Genomic DNA, 16091 nt, shown 5'->3' with positions numbered 1-16091 from the left:
TTCTTTGCCAAAATGGATGGCTTTTATTTATTTTATTTATTTGTTGTCTGATTGCTGAGGCTAGGACTTCCAGTATTATATTGAATAGTAGTGGTGACAGTGGGCAGCTCTGCTGTGCTCCTGACCTTAGGGGAAAAAATCTCAGTTTTTCTGTATTGAGAATGATATTTGCTGTGGGTTTTTCATTGATGGCTTTGATGATATTGAGGTAGCGAGAGTGTTCTTTTAATTGTTTGTATCTCTTTGGTGTTGGTTGTGACCTCTCCTCTTTCAGTCGTAATTTTATTAATTTGAGTCCTTTCTCTTTTCTTCTTAATACGTCTGGCCAGAGGTTTGTCAATCTTATTAATTCCTTCAAAGAACCAGCTCCTAGATTTGTTGATTTGTTCTACTGTTCTTTTGAATTCTGCTCTGATTATTATTCCTCTTCTGCTGGGTTTAGACTTTGTTTGCTGTTCTTTCTCCAGCTCCTTTTAGGTGTAGGGTTAGGTTTTGTCCTTGAGACCTTTCTTGTTTCTTGAGAAAGGCCTGTATTGCTATATACTTTCCTCTCAGGACCACCTTCTCTGTGTCCCAAAGATTTTGGACTGTTGCTTTTTCATTTTCATTTGTTTCCATGGTTTTTAAATTTTTTTTTAAATTTTCTGGTTGACCCATTCATTCTTTAGTAGAATGCTCTTTACCTTCTATGTATTTGAGTTCTTTCTAACTTTCCTCTTATGGTTGCATTGTCTTATGAAAATATGAAGGGAATGATCCCAATTTTTTGGTACCAGTTGAGAAATGATTTGTGACACATGATGTGATCTATTCTGGAGAATATTCCATGTGCACTAAGAAAGAATGTATATTCTGTTGCTTTGGGATGGAATGTTCTGGGTGTCATTTAAAGCCTTTATTTCCTTGTTGATTTTTGCTTAGATGATCTGTCCATTTTGGTTTTCTATATTGCTAATTCTCTCTTCTGCCTCATTTAACTGAGTTGTAAGAGCCTCCATTTTTTATTGCACCTCACTAATTGTTTTTTTAAGTTTCAACTTGATTCTGTTTTAGTTCTTTTATTTCTCCAGAAGGGGATTCCCTAGTATCTTCCATGCTTTTTTTGATCCCAGCTAGCACCTTGATAATTGTCATTCTGATCTCTAGTTCTGACATATTGGTAATGTCCATATTAATTAGGTCCCTACCTGTCAGTACTGCCTCTTGTTCTTTTTATTGTAGTGAGTTTAGTGAGTGTAGTGAATTTTTCATCCTTGTCATTTTATCCAGGTAAGAAAAGATGAGAAAAGATGTCACCATCCCTGATTCTGTCGCTGCACCCAAACTGGTGCTAGCAATGGGCCAGCGCAGTTGAGTTTTGCCATGTTGTGATGATTACTTGCTGGGTGTTAATAGCTGGTACAGCTCTTGGTGTGCATGAGGTTGGATTCATGTTCTGTTACCTCTTCATGATACCGATCATAAAATGCTCCCTATTATCTCAAGTCGGTTAACCTAACAAGAACCTTGTTCATGTTAACCTGGTCAATTGAGGAGCATGTATCCTGGATGGTGAGAGTGTAAGTCATGGTCTGGGGTGGCTTCAGAGACTTTACTTTCTTGTGACCTCTAGAGTGAGATGAGCAAAAACAGGATGTTCAGCCAAGAGAAGAAGAGGGTACAGCAAATGTAAACCATGCTGCTGCCACTTCTGAGCTGACCCTGTATGGGGCAAAAAAAAACTAAAGGGTAGCAACAACCCCAGAAAGATATACACTAACCACATCAGAAGAAACCCCAAACTGGGAGGTGAAGAAATGAAGAAGAAAAGAAAAAATGGAAAAAAAAATATATTAGACTGGTGAATACAACAGAGCTCACACACTTGATTTTGGATGTGTTTTGGTCTGTTAAAAGAAACTACCTCCCAAAATTTTAAAGAAAGAAAAAAAAATATATATATATACAAAAAAATTATAAACATGATGAAGGGTTGGAATGTGATTGTAAAGATGAAAATTAAAAAATATTCTAAAAAGGAATTGATAAGAAGTTAGTTGAAAAAGAAAAAAAAAAAAAAAAGAACGAATGTGATCAGCCTGGAGACTGGAATAAAGCCATGTGCTAGATTTAGGGTATATTTTGATCTATTAGAAAAAACTATATCCAAAATTTTAAAGGAATAAAAACCTGTATACAAAAAAAAGTTAAGTACAATGAAGGGATAGAATATGATTATAACAATAAAAATTTTAAAAATGACTTTTAAAAGGTACTGATAAAATAGTTGTAAAATGTTAAAGTAAGAAAGATGAAATATTAAAAAATAGATAAGAAAAAAATTTTTTAATTTAACTTTGACAGCCTAAAGAATCATTGGACAAAAGCCATGAATTCTATGTGTTGCTTTCCTCTAGCTCTGGAGTTCTGCAATTCTTATTGATCGGTGAACTTGTTCTTGACAGGATGTTCTTGCTAATCTTCGGAGGGAGGGGCCTGTTGCCATGATCTCAAATGTCTCTTCCCAGTGCGGGGTTGTACTGCCTTTGCCAGGGGCCAGGCTAAGTAACCTGCTCTGGTTTGCTCTCAGTTTTTGTTTTTGTCCACCCCCCCCGCCCCCGAACGCTTTCTATACAGCTTTGGAGGATGGGAATTAAAATGGCAGCCTCCCAATGTCTGGCTGGTAGGAGCCAAGAGCTCAGTGCACTCCTCAATGCACTCAGACAAAAGCAGTCAATCATTCCTGTCTCCCTGGTCTCTGGCTGTGCTCCATGCTCACCCAGCCTGTTACCAAATGTTTCAATCTCTGATTTAGGGCCCAGTTTGGAGTCTCCAAACCCAGCAGATTCCTGCAGTGCACTCTTGCACTGACCTGCCAGAGGAGGAAGGATGGGTTTTTCCCATATCTGCCACTTGTGGGGTTCCTGCTTGAAGAGCAGTGGTCTGAGTATGCCTTGGATCTTGGTTTAAGGTAACCCCAAGCTGAGAGCCCACTTCTCAGCTCCGTCTCTGCAGCTAGCTTACCCACTCTGATATCTGAGAGCTCTGCCACTCTCAGACAACCCTTGGTATTTTTATGACCCAGTTCCCACTAGTCAATAATAGAAATGGTAGTAGCCCCTCCAGTGCCACCTAGCATGAGGGAAATTATCACAGACAAGTTAGGATAGAGAGGGACAATGGTTCAAACTTGTTACCTCAATATATATCAATTATATATATACCTCAATATATATCAATTCTGTAATTAAATATATGTGCCTGTGTGTGTTTACATCATATATATGTATATATATATATATATATATATATATATATATATATACATACATACATGTATATATATGTGTTTTGGTATCTCTTGGGTTCCTAGAAGGAGTTTATCCCAATGAGTATCCCTGAATTATAGTGTTTTATCTCATGGCAAATACATTCCTACACCTTGTCCTTGTCTAGCTATTCCAAAATTATTGGCATTCCATAAACATGCTGTATATTTCCTACCATTGTGTCTTTACTTCTGTTTCTCTTTCTGTTTTCAATTTGTGTCTTATTCAAAACTTCTATACTTTAACACTGAGTTCAACTATTTAATACTATACAAATCTTAGGAATAATTATGAGGCTTTGGAATTAGTCTGATGATATCATCACCTGTCTTTATTCCCCTACTCTACTATTCTATTTGTATATAGTTTTCATGGTTCTTAGAACATAATGTCTGTTTAATAAATGTTTAATTTATATATTGTTGAGCATTAAGTATGAAAGCAAAGAGAAAAACAGTTGAAAAATAGTAACACTTATTATAATGTGTCCTATTTAATATCTAAATAGCACTATTACTAGTGCCTCTCTGTGAATTTTGATAGGGATAATTTAGTGATTTCTTAAGTTTTAGAAAAAATACAATTTTCTGTAAAAATAAGGGTATACAATATTCTATTAGTATATAGGAATACTTACCTTCAATTGAGGATTTTTAGAGGAAAATAGTTTTCAGATTAGCAAGTTGAATCTCGTTGCTAATCTAATTTACAATGCAGCCTACGATGTACTAATGTGATGAATCTAATATTATATTTTAATTAGTTCTCTGGTGTTTTTCTAATCAAGTTGAGAGACTTTCTGCAATTTTATAAATGTAATTCGGCAATTGGAAAAAATAGTTAATCAAAACCATTTCCAAAATATGTAACTTTATTAAAACTGTAAAAATGATTATATTTCTATTTAACAGGCACAAATGAAAGAATTGTGTTTTTTAAAGTCTTCATCACTTACTTTTTTATTTTTATATCTTGAATTTTATTTTTACTATATGGATTGAGACACAGTGAAGTAAAACTGTTTAAATTTCTTATAAATACCATTCAATATATAATTTTGCTAATGGCTAAAATATATTGATTACTAATCAAAAGATAGTGAAGGAGTATCATTTATATTTCTTAGAACAATCTTATGATTATCTCTATCTCACAGATCTAAAGTTGAAATTTAAAATGATTATATAATTTTTCCAATTCACATAAATTGTAAATAGAATAACAAGGATTGTAAAAATCCAAATGTTATTGTTGTATTCATTAAAATATACTGCCCTCTTCAAACAGACTCTGTGTACATAAAAAATTCACTGTGTGAGGTGTGTGTGTGTATATATTCATTTATATATGTGGACATTTATATGTATAAGCACATTGATATGTAAGAAGTATGACAAGTTCTACACAGTTAGTGAAAAAAACAAACAAACAAACAATACTTTCTTTATTCTCAGGTTTACAGGCCAGGAGTCTAGAACTTTCAAGAGTCAAGAGCAAATGGATATCCATGTAAATTAATTCATAAAAATACATTTTTCAATCTGCCTCTTGTTAACCCATTGTTATCCTTTTCATCACATTGGATTAGGGGAAGTCATAACCATGAGACCCCAGACAAATTTAGACTTACCTAAGTTAGGTTTGCTTAGCTATTGACTTTGAACAAGAAAATCTCTCAGGTCCTCAATTTTTTACTATTTCTAAAGTGGATAACAATAACTGCACTATAAAATAGTTTTTAAACTAGTAACATGACATAAAACAACAAGATAATTGCCTGGAATAATCCAGACCAACTTCAGACTGAAATGGAAGTAGACTGGTTCTTCACATATCAAAAATAGGATGCTAATTCTGTCTAATAAAATGGAAAGACTTTATTTGTTTTTACTAGCCTGTATCTTTCCTAGCTAGGCAAAATCAATTACTGATTTTAAAAGACACTATAAAAATGTGACTTAAGAAGATATCCTACAAAGAAATTCTTGATAATAAATTTCTCATTTTGCTCTATGCTATAAAAAAAATCCAAGAACTGAAACTCTACTAAGTTCAAATGAAGTGCATATTTACATTAGCTCAGCAATGTGCAGAACAAGATAAGCAATGACCCTTTTGATTCTATAAAGAGAGACCTACCAACAATAGGGCACAAGTCTGAAATTCATCCATTTCAAGAGCGTTGATATAAAAGATATAAACACTAATTTCATGGAAAAACATCAATATGCTTAAATGCCTTCAAGTGAACAAAATTAGATAGTTTAAATAAATAAGTTTAAATGAAATTTTCTATATATGTAAATTGTAGATGTAATGAAGTTGTTGGTATACTAAAAAAAGTACTATTTCCAATAAAGTGTTCTCATGTGGATGAACTAAAATTCTTGAGGCTTCTTTTCAAAATCCATTTGTGTGAATTCTTTGACTTTGTTGACCTTTTGCATGCTTATTTACAAAAATGTGTAAGGAGGAATTATAAGCCTGATCTGGTCGTTACTGTAAGATGAGTGAGATTTTTTTGAGAAAACTATCTACACTACACTCATGAATATCAGAAGGATCCTAATATTGAAATCATGGTGTCTTTTCTCAATTACAATTCTGAAGGAAAATGAGAGATAGATAAATAGAGATGATATTTATATCATCTGTACACACACTTATAGTGAGTTTTCTGTTTAAAAGGGTATGTTTTCTTCTTAATTTTATTCTACATAATCTATGTTAAAATGCTAAACAGTACATAATGATTGAGTATGTGTGAGTTCTTTTTTTTTAAAAGATTTTATTTATTAATTTGACAGAGAGAGAGATCACAAGTAGGCAGAGAGGCAGGCAGAGAGAGAGGAGGAAGCAGGCTCCCCACTGAGCAGAGAGCCCAATGTGGGGCTCCATCCCAGGACCATGAGATCATGACCTGAGCGGAAGGCAGCAGCTTTAACCCACTGAACCACTAGGCGCCCCTATGTGTGTGTTCTTTAACATTCTTACCTGGTCCAATAAAATATTTCCAAAGTTATGCCTCATATTAAAAAAAATACAGATCTATGAAGTGTATCAATTTGGTAATGGATCCTTTAGGACAATACATAGATCCCCCATTTAAAACCCAGGCACTTAGATGTCCATCAACAGATAAATGGATAAAGAAGATGTGGTATATATACAATGGAATAATATGTAGCCATTAAAAAAAAGTCCTGTTATTTGCAATGATGTGGATGGAACTAGAGCTATTATGCTAAGTGAAATAAGTCAATCAGAAAAAGGCAATTATCATATCATCTCACTGATAAGAGGAATTTGAGAAACAAATCAGAGGATCATAGAAGAAGGGAGGGAAAAATGAAACAAGATGAAACCAGAGAGGAGACAAACCATGAGAGACTCTTAATCTCAGAAAACAAACTGAGGGTCATTGGAAGGGAGGTGGGTGGGAGGGATGGGGTGTCTGGGTGATGGACATTGAGGAGGGTATGTGCTATGGTGAGTGCTATGGATTGTGTAATACTGATGAATCACAAACCTGTACCCCTGAAACAAATAATACATTATATATTAAGAAAATAAATAAATAAAACCAAAGCACTCATCCTTCTAGCCACCAGGCATGCTGGCTACTGACAGCTTACAGCTGAGTTCCTCTTTAGGAATTAGCTTGCCTGGAAGGGAGTTGCCTCACCCAGAACAATGGTCACTCCTTGAGAGTAGATTGTACCCAATGACTGGTCCATGTTGGGGTACAAAGGCCTGGCCGTTTTGTCTTAACTGAAAGAAAACAGCTCCAAAAGTCCATATCTGCTCTAGAGTCCCTCAAAGAATCAGCCAAGGCCTCTATAGAAACTTTTGCAAATGCATCACAATTTACCTTTTCCCTCTACCAATGCATCTCCCTTCACAGTATCACAGGTATTGTTCCAGAGAGACCTCCCCAGTAACTGGCCTACACACAAATATCATTCTCAGAATCTGTTTCTGGGGAAAACTGACTTCAGATATAAGGACTAGTTTGGAGGTTACTACAATCATAGTATTAATGTCAATGAGTATTATCTTTAGACAATATGAGTATTCAGTTATGAAGGTAATAGGTATATACTCTTTGATAAATAATGTTTTATGATCATCTGTACCTTAACCATTACCAAGGTGATGAATATAACCTTATAAATAAGTTCATAACATATTTATAGCTCAATAAGTAATAAGATAGCCTTTATCAACTACTTTCTATATGCCATTTGCTTATACATTATCTTACAAATTTCTAATGATGAGAAAATCAGAGGTTTGAGTTGAATTATTTGCTGAATACAGTTTTAACAGAACCAGCATTCAAACTAAGGCCTTCTTTATCCTAAATATTCTGATACTGTGCATTTTCTACCCTAAAGCTATAAAACTAATGGACCAAATCAATAGGTGCTTATGGTAACACTTCTGGAGTGTGTGAGAAGAAATAGTGGATAAGCAAAATAGATGCAGCTATATGAGAAAAGTGGGATCTATGAAGAAAGCCTTTCTAAAGAGTTCCAGGAGAGAAGTTACCATCATTAGAATGATCTGTATCAGAGGAAAGCATTACAGATAATGAAAAACAGCTCCCAATGTAGAACCATTGGTGATTTTAGTGCCTTTAGCTAGGGGTTAAGGGAACTCATGAACAGTTTTCATAGCTAACATTAATTAATGCTATTTTTTAAGATTTTATTTATTTATTTATCTGTCAGAGAGAGAGAGAGTGAGTGAGTGCACACACACACACAAGCAGGCAGAGTGGCAGGCAGAGGTAGAGAGAGGAGCAGGCTCCCTGCTGAGCAAGGAGCCCAACACAGGACTCGATCCCAGGACACTAGAATCATGACAGAGCCGAAGGCAGTGGCCCAACCGACTGAGCCACACAGCCATCCCTAATTAATTCTATTTTTAATTGTCAAAAAATAATTTAAGCTAAGTTATTGTTAAAGAGTTTCCAAATGGGAAAGGGGATGAGGTCTGAAACAAGAAATTTTATATTCTTCCATCCAGACATACAATAAATATTTTTAGAGTTCTTTAGTTTTTAATTTTTTTAAGTAATCTCTACACCCAACATGGAGCTCAAATTTATGAACCAATGATCGAGTTGGATACTATACCATCTGAGCCAGCCATGTGCCCCTGAGTTTTTAATAGCTGTCATCCTTGATGTGAATTTTTTTTCCACTTTGGTATCCTTACCAAAGGGTATCTCTACCCTCATGAAGATTACATTCTAGTGGAAGATGCAGACAATAAGAAGTGAATATATAAATAAGTATATATTTTGTTAGATTATAATGAATGCTAATAAGTAAAATAAAACATCAAAGTACATAACAAGGAGGAAAATTACATTTGTAGATGGGATGACCAGAGAAAGTCTCACAGAGGTCACCTTTGAGCAAATTCTGGAAGGAATTGAGAGAGAGAACCATGGAAATATCTGTGGTAACAGCATTCCAAACATCCCAAAATGGTAATACAACTGGAATGTGACCATAAAGGAATAAGCAAAAGGTAGAAAAAGTAGATTACATAATTGGGAAAACAGGTAGCTCATTTAGGCTCTTATGGGTCATGATGGAGACTTTGAATCTTAATCATTCTTGAAAATTAAGTAAAATATCAGTGAATTTATTGCTTCTGTATGAATAGAACACAAATTTGGCATCTACATCTTAAGATTATGTTCTGTGAAGAGACACATGTTATGCCTCAAGCGTAATCAGCATTGTGTCAGCTATAAACGTCCACTGCCTGTTACTCAATAAACACTTGAGTAATACCACATAGTTACTCCTTTAAGAACTCCCTAACCTGAGTCTTCATTCTCCTATAATTCACTGACAGACATTAGGGAGATATGGTATAGTTGTTTGCCTGGAATCTAACAGCAAACCTGTCTCTGTGTGCCAATATCATGACCTTTGGTAAGCACCTTGGTCCCTCCATGTGTAAAATGAGTAAACTATTAGAACACATATAGTTTTGAGGATCAAAATGATAGAGTATGGGAAACAACTCTATTTCTTTCAGAACAGTACATTTCAACTAGTGTTACTATCATTTTATCATTAGTAAAGCACTACCAAATCAAGTTGTCAGAAATCTATGTATATGCAAAAAATATGTATCATTATTTTAATTAGCTCTCCTGATTCCAGCACATTTTTATATCAGGGCATGTTTCTGAAAAGTTAAAAAAAAAAAAAAACAACAAACAAATTTGGGCTGATGGTAAATTTTGTTGATTCCAAGTTCCCTTGCACTTAAAAACAGACTTGCCTGTATCTATTAAAGTTGTATTTCTTTCAAGCTCCTCTTCCACACATTTATTAATTCAGACAGACTTCCTCTGGTTTTTGGCCTGTGTGTATGTTCATGTAAACAGAGCTACAGATGGTTATGACAAGTTCTTGTTTGTGCATATCGGAGGGCATGCTGTGTGGCAAATTGCACTCTTGTTTTTCTCAAGTAAATTTCAGTGAATTTTCTGTATCATTTTTCCCTATGATCGGGCATCATATGGCCCATAGTGAACCAATGTAAATCTAAAGTAGCATGGGCACAAAATAAGGTGCCAGTAAAATAACATTTCTATTGTATCAAGCTTTAATAAGGCTTGTAATTGGTTTTGGTTGCCAAACATATGGGTCAGTGAGAATAATGTTGAAAGTAGATTAGATGCAATTCAGGCAGCTATATTAAGAACTCAATGTGGTGAATTTTGCTGTTATCGCAGAAAGAATAGAAATGGTATGTCACTGATGTCAATGTGTTTTCATTTGATCTAAAACCTTAATGTGTGTTGGGAGCCAAAACAGGAACTACTCTCAAGTTTATCAAATTAAAATAATTCTATTGCATAAATGAGTTGGTGGAGAAAAATTTATTCACAACTCTGCTTAAGATGCTATAGTTACTTAATTAAAAATACTAATAGTGATATTGATAAAATATCAGAAATATCAGAAAAAATATCATGAAACTCAGAAGTCTAAATTCTAGCATTAGGTCACTAGGTAGGAACTATTGAAAGGGCATTGACTTTGGTTTTTACTACCAATGAAAATTTACAATTTTTATTGACTAAATCTCCTTCTCTTATATTGGTTCTTACTAGTTATAGTCAAGTAAATTATGCCAAAGAAGACTTGAAGTAGATCAGACCCAGAAAAATGTTAATCAATTTGATGGAGTAATAGAATGAAGATTCTATTCCCAGAGGACCATTCCTGGGATATATTAAATAATCAATAAAATAGCTACTCACATTTAACAACAATGCAATGTACCAAACTGATAACTATTATTTTCTCCCCTTTTTAAGGAATAGAGGTTGAGAAAGCAAAGCAAAAAGAAGTTGATAGCAAAGGCCAAAATTATAATTGAGAATTTCTAACTTTAATTCTATATTCAGTCCACTAATCTGCAGTGCTATTCACTATAGAAATTGAATAATAATCTATAATACATTTCACAAACTTGTATATATACTATTAAAACTTCCAAAAAACTTGAAAAATTTTTACAAATTTATTTTGATTTTTTTCTCCTACAATAAGCACTCCAATCCTATCAAGTTTCAGGTTTATAACTTTAACTTATTTTGAGTAATGTGAGTGGAAACAGATGCTGGAGGGATTTTTGTCAGAGTGAGAAAATTAACTTTTTTTCTTTCTCATGTAAGTATAAGAAAAAGAAAAACCTGCTAAATTGAATTTGGCCAAACTTCTCAAAATATTCACCTTTAGGCTGAGAAGAAAAGAAGAAAATTTCAGCTCAAAGGATCTTTTGATGAAGTTATAAACTACTGAAATATAAATTCAAGCTCTAAATTAATTACAATTTTAAATTCAGTGTTTACTAACACAAAGGTTGATATCTTAGAGTAATATTTTTATTAACTCAGAAATGATAAAAAATGAAAAGAAAAAATATAATAAACTAGCAATAGCAAAAACAAATGCAAATTTGAGCTAATATGATACTTTTACAAAATAGTATAACTAGTTTTGAGAAACATATGGAACCGAAGGAAAGTCTGAGTTTTTTAAATGAAACACCATTTCATTCTAGTAGAAATATATGCTAAAAAATCAAATCATTAAAAATTAAAATCAGTTTTTAAAATTAAATCAGTTTTAATTCAGTAATTCAAAAATTTCTTATATATCTTGCAATCACTGAATGAAAAACATTGGAAAAGATATAGGAAAGCTTTAAAGCATAGATCGTTTATTCTGGTAGGAGTTTTGCTCAGCAGAGGTTATTGGGAATATGGATTACAAATGAAACTATCATTTTAAAAATTAAATAACTATTAAGTATTATATTCACAGATCCATGAACAATGAAATTGAAAAGGACTTCAAAGACACTCAAGTTCAGTGTGTGTGTGTTTTTTTTTTTTTTAAATATAGGATTCTTGACATGTTGTCTACGTTATTGTTATATTCTTTTTCCACAGGTTAGGAAACTATAACATTGTAGAGCAAAAAAAAATTGACAGCAAATATGAAATTATTTGTTGGATAGAACCATGCTGAACACTGCAAATGTTTGGCAATCCTGGTCTGCCAGCTATTAAGTGCCAATACCAACTCACCATTCACAGAAAACAAACAAACAAACAAACAAAAACAACAACAACAACAAATGAAACAAAAAAATGTCCAAATGATTCTATGAAACAGACCTCCCCCAAGTGAAAAATTTTGAAGCTGGTCCAAATTCTTCCTTTTACAGAGAAAACTGAAGTCCAGATGACTTAATTAACCCACAAAAGATTTGAATATACTATTTTATTTAGATACTACATAGGTGAATTATAATTAAGATTTTTTAATGCAAATTCTTTATTATCATGATTAGGGTTAATCAGCGTTCACTCTCTTTTTTTATCAAATCTGCCAGAGAATAAGAAATGAATAATAAATTATAAAAATTGACAAATTAACTGAACCAAGAAAGAGAATTCTTTACCATTATTTTTTGTTATTATTGTTTCATCATAGTAAGTGTACTGTTTAACCCCATCCCCTATTTCCCCCAGCCTGCCACCTGCCTCCTCTCTGGTAACATCAATTTGTTCTGTACAGTTAAGAGATTATTTCTGATTTGTATTCTCTCTCTCTCTCTCTTTTTTTCCTTTCCTTGCTTGTTTGTCTTTTTTAATTCCTCATATGAGTGAAATCATATGGTATCTGTCTTTCTCTGACTGACTTATTCTGCTTAGCATAGTACTCTCTGTCTCCATCCATGTCACTGCAAATGGCACTATTTTATTCTTTTTTTATGACTAAATAATATTCTGTGAAAGATAAGTAGATGATAGATAAATAGATAGTAGATAGATAGATAGATCAATCTTCTTTATCTTCTTTATCAGTGGACAGTTGCACTGCTTCCATAGTTTGGCTATTGTAAATAATGCTGCAATAAATATATAGGTGCATATATCCCTTTGAATTAGTATTTCCATATTTTTTGGGTAAATACCCAATAACAAAATTCCTGAATCATTGTGTCATTCTATTTTTAATTTCTTGAGGAACCCTCATACTGTTTTCCACAGTGGTTGCACCAATTTTCACTCCCACCAGCATAGCAGGAGGGTTCCTTTTTCTCCACATCCTTGCCAATACCTGTTGTTTCTTCTGTGTTTGATTCTAATCATTCTGCCAGCTGTGATGTGATATTTCATTATAGTCTTGATTTGAATTTCCCTGATGGTCATTGATGTTGAGCATCTTTTTAAGTGTCTGTTGGCCATCTGGATGTCTGCTTCAGAGAAATATCTCTTTAAGTCTTCTGTCCATTTTTTAATTGGATTATTTAGTTTTTGGGTAGAGTTGCATCAGTTCTTTATATATTTTGGATACTAATCCTTTATCAGATGTATCATTTGTAGATAACTTCTTCCGTCCTTCTGTGCCTTTTAGTTTTATTGCTTGTTTTCTTCACTGTGCAGAAACTTTTTTATGTTGATGTAGTCCTAATAGTGTATCTTTGCCCCAGGAGACATATCTACAAAAACGTTGCTACAGCCAATGTCAAAGAGATTACTGCCTGTGTTCTCTTTAAGGATTTTTATGATTTCAGGTCTCAAATTTAAGTCTTTTTTTTTTTAAGATTTTTATTTATTTGACATACAGACCACAAGTAGGCAGAGAAGCAGGCAGAAAGAGAGAGTAGGAGGAGGCAGGCTCAATGCTGAGCAGAGAACCCAATGTGAGGCTCACTCCCAGGACCCTGGGATCATGACCTGAGCCAAAGGCAGAGGCTTTAACCACTGAGCCACGCAAGCACCCCTCAAATTTAAGTCTTTAATCCATTTTTAGTTTATTTTATGTATGGGGAAAGAAAGTGATCCAATTCCATTCTTTTACCTGTGGCTGACCAGTTTTCTGACCACCATTTGTTAAAGAGACTGTCTTTTTCCCATTGTATATTCATTCCTCCTTTGTGGAAGATGAATTGGCAATATAATTTTGGGTTTATTTCTGGTCTCTCTATTCTGTTCTATTGATCTGCGTGTCTAATTTTGTGCCAGCACTATATTTACTATACAGTTTTAATTCCTACTGCTTTGTAATATAACTTAAAACCTGGAATTTTGACACCTCTAGTTTTTTTTTTTCAAGATTGCTTTGGTTGTTCAAGGTCTTTTGTGACTCCATACAAATTTTAGGATTGTTTGTTCTAGTTCTATGAAAAATGCTGTTGGTATTTCGATAGTGATTGCGATAAATCTGTAAGTTGCTTTGAGTAGTATAGATATTTATGAGATTATTTCTTTCATAAAATAAAAAGATATAAAATATGACATCATCTCCCTAAAATGTTGAGAGGGGAATAGGAGTAAAGAATGGGTTTAAACTTAAGTGACCCTCAACTTAATATAGACTGCTATTTGCAGAAGATATTGTATACACACTTAATGGGAACCACAAATCAAAAACCAGCAATAGATATGCAAAGTATAAAAAGAAAGGAATCCAAGTATAATGCTAAAGAAAGTCAACAACCCATAAAAGAAAGCAAGAGAAAAAAAGGATTAGAGAAAATCTATAGAAACAGTCACAAAACAAGTAACAAAATGGTAATGATCAATAGTTACTATAAATGGAAATGGGCTAAATGCTCCAATCAAATGACAGAGAGTGGGGCGCCTGGGTTGCTCAGTGGGTTAAGCCTCTGTCTTCGGCTCAGGTCATGATCTCAGGGTCCTGGGATCGAGCCCCGCATCGGGCTCTCTGCTCAGTGGGGAGCCTGCTTCCCCTTCTCTCTCCATGTCTGCCTCTCTGCATACTTGTGATCTCTGTCTGTTAAATAAATAAATAAAATATTTAAAAAAATAAAAAAAGACAGAGGGTAACAGAGTGCATAAGAAAACACATGATCTCCCTCCGATTTCCCCCAACTCACTTCTCTTCTCCATCTCCCAATATCCTCCGTGTTATTCCTTATGCTCCACTCTTTGTTTTACTTATTTCGGTTAGCATATTCTCTTCCAGTCCCATCCACATTGATACAAAAGTTGGGTATCCATCCTTTCTGTGGGAGGCATAATACTCCATTGTACTTATGGACCACATCTTCTCTATCCATTTGTCTGTTGAAGGGCATCTTGGCTCTTTCCACAGTTTGGGGACTGTGGCAATTCCTGCTATGAACATTGGGGTACAGATGCCCCTTCTTTTCACTGCATCTGTATCTTTGGGGTAAATACCCAACAGTGCAATTGCAGGATCAAAGGGTAGCTCTATTTTTAATTTCTTAAGGAATCTCCACATTGTTTTCCAACGTGGCTGCACCAACTTGCATTCCCATTAACAGTGTAAGAGGATTCCCCTTTCTCCACATTCTCTCCAACACTTATTGTTTGCTGTGTTGTTGATTTTGGCTATTCTAACTTGTATAAAGTGCTATGTCAATATGGTTTTGATTTGAATCTCCCTGATAGCTAGTATGATGAACATTTTTTTCATGTGTCTGTTAGCCATTTGTATGTCTTCTTTGGAGAAGTGAATTCTTTAAGTAGCAAATGTGCATATATAACTTTTAAAATTAAAGACCAGTTGTCTTTCAAAAGACACATTGAAATATAATTAAATACAAACTTTAAAACAAAGGCAAGAGCATGGACTGAGCATGTAAGAGCATGCAAGAGCATGATTTTAAGTTAAAAACAATAACCTAATAATATTGTTCATATAAAGCAAGTTAAATTGTTAGAGTTCAAAAAATGCATATAATAAAGAAATTATTTTATTGTAATAAAATTTGTAACCATAAATATAACTACAAAATAATAAGAAAAATTTTATGAAAAAAATATTTTTAGAAAGTTGACAAAAATAAATCATTATAGGAGTGATAAAAATACACTTCCATGTATAGGGGCACATCAGTTTCCACACACGGCAGGGAGTCTGCCTGGAATTCTCTCCCTCTCCTCTTCACACTGCTTGCACTCTCTCTCTAAAATAAATAAATACATCTTTAAAAAAATACATTTCCATGTGTAAACAAAAGATAAATATATAAAAGAGGTTTAAATCTTGCCTTTGACTTCCACCTTCCAAAAGATGAATCTTGGACCAAGAGAATTAATGAGTAAATTATTTAAAATTTGTCACAAGCAAAATTAATGTTACATAAAATATTAGAAGCACTTGCAAATGTGGAAAAGAGATATACTTTTATTTATTACAAATGATAGCTCTTTATGTAAAACTTTACAAAAATGACCAC

This window comes from Mustela putorius, unplaced genomic scaffold (assembly GCF_011764305.1).
Source record: "Mustela putorius furo isolate JIRA1106 unplaced genomic scaffold, ASM1176430v1.1 tig00537227_pilon_pilon_pilon, whole genome shotgun sequence".
NCBI classification, from domain to species: Eukaryota; Metazoa; Chordata; class Mammalia; order Carnivora; family Mustelidae; genus Mustela; species Mustela putorius.
Note: the sequence above shows the minus strand (reverse complement) of the source record.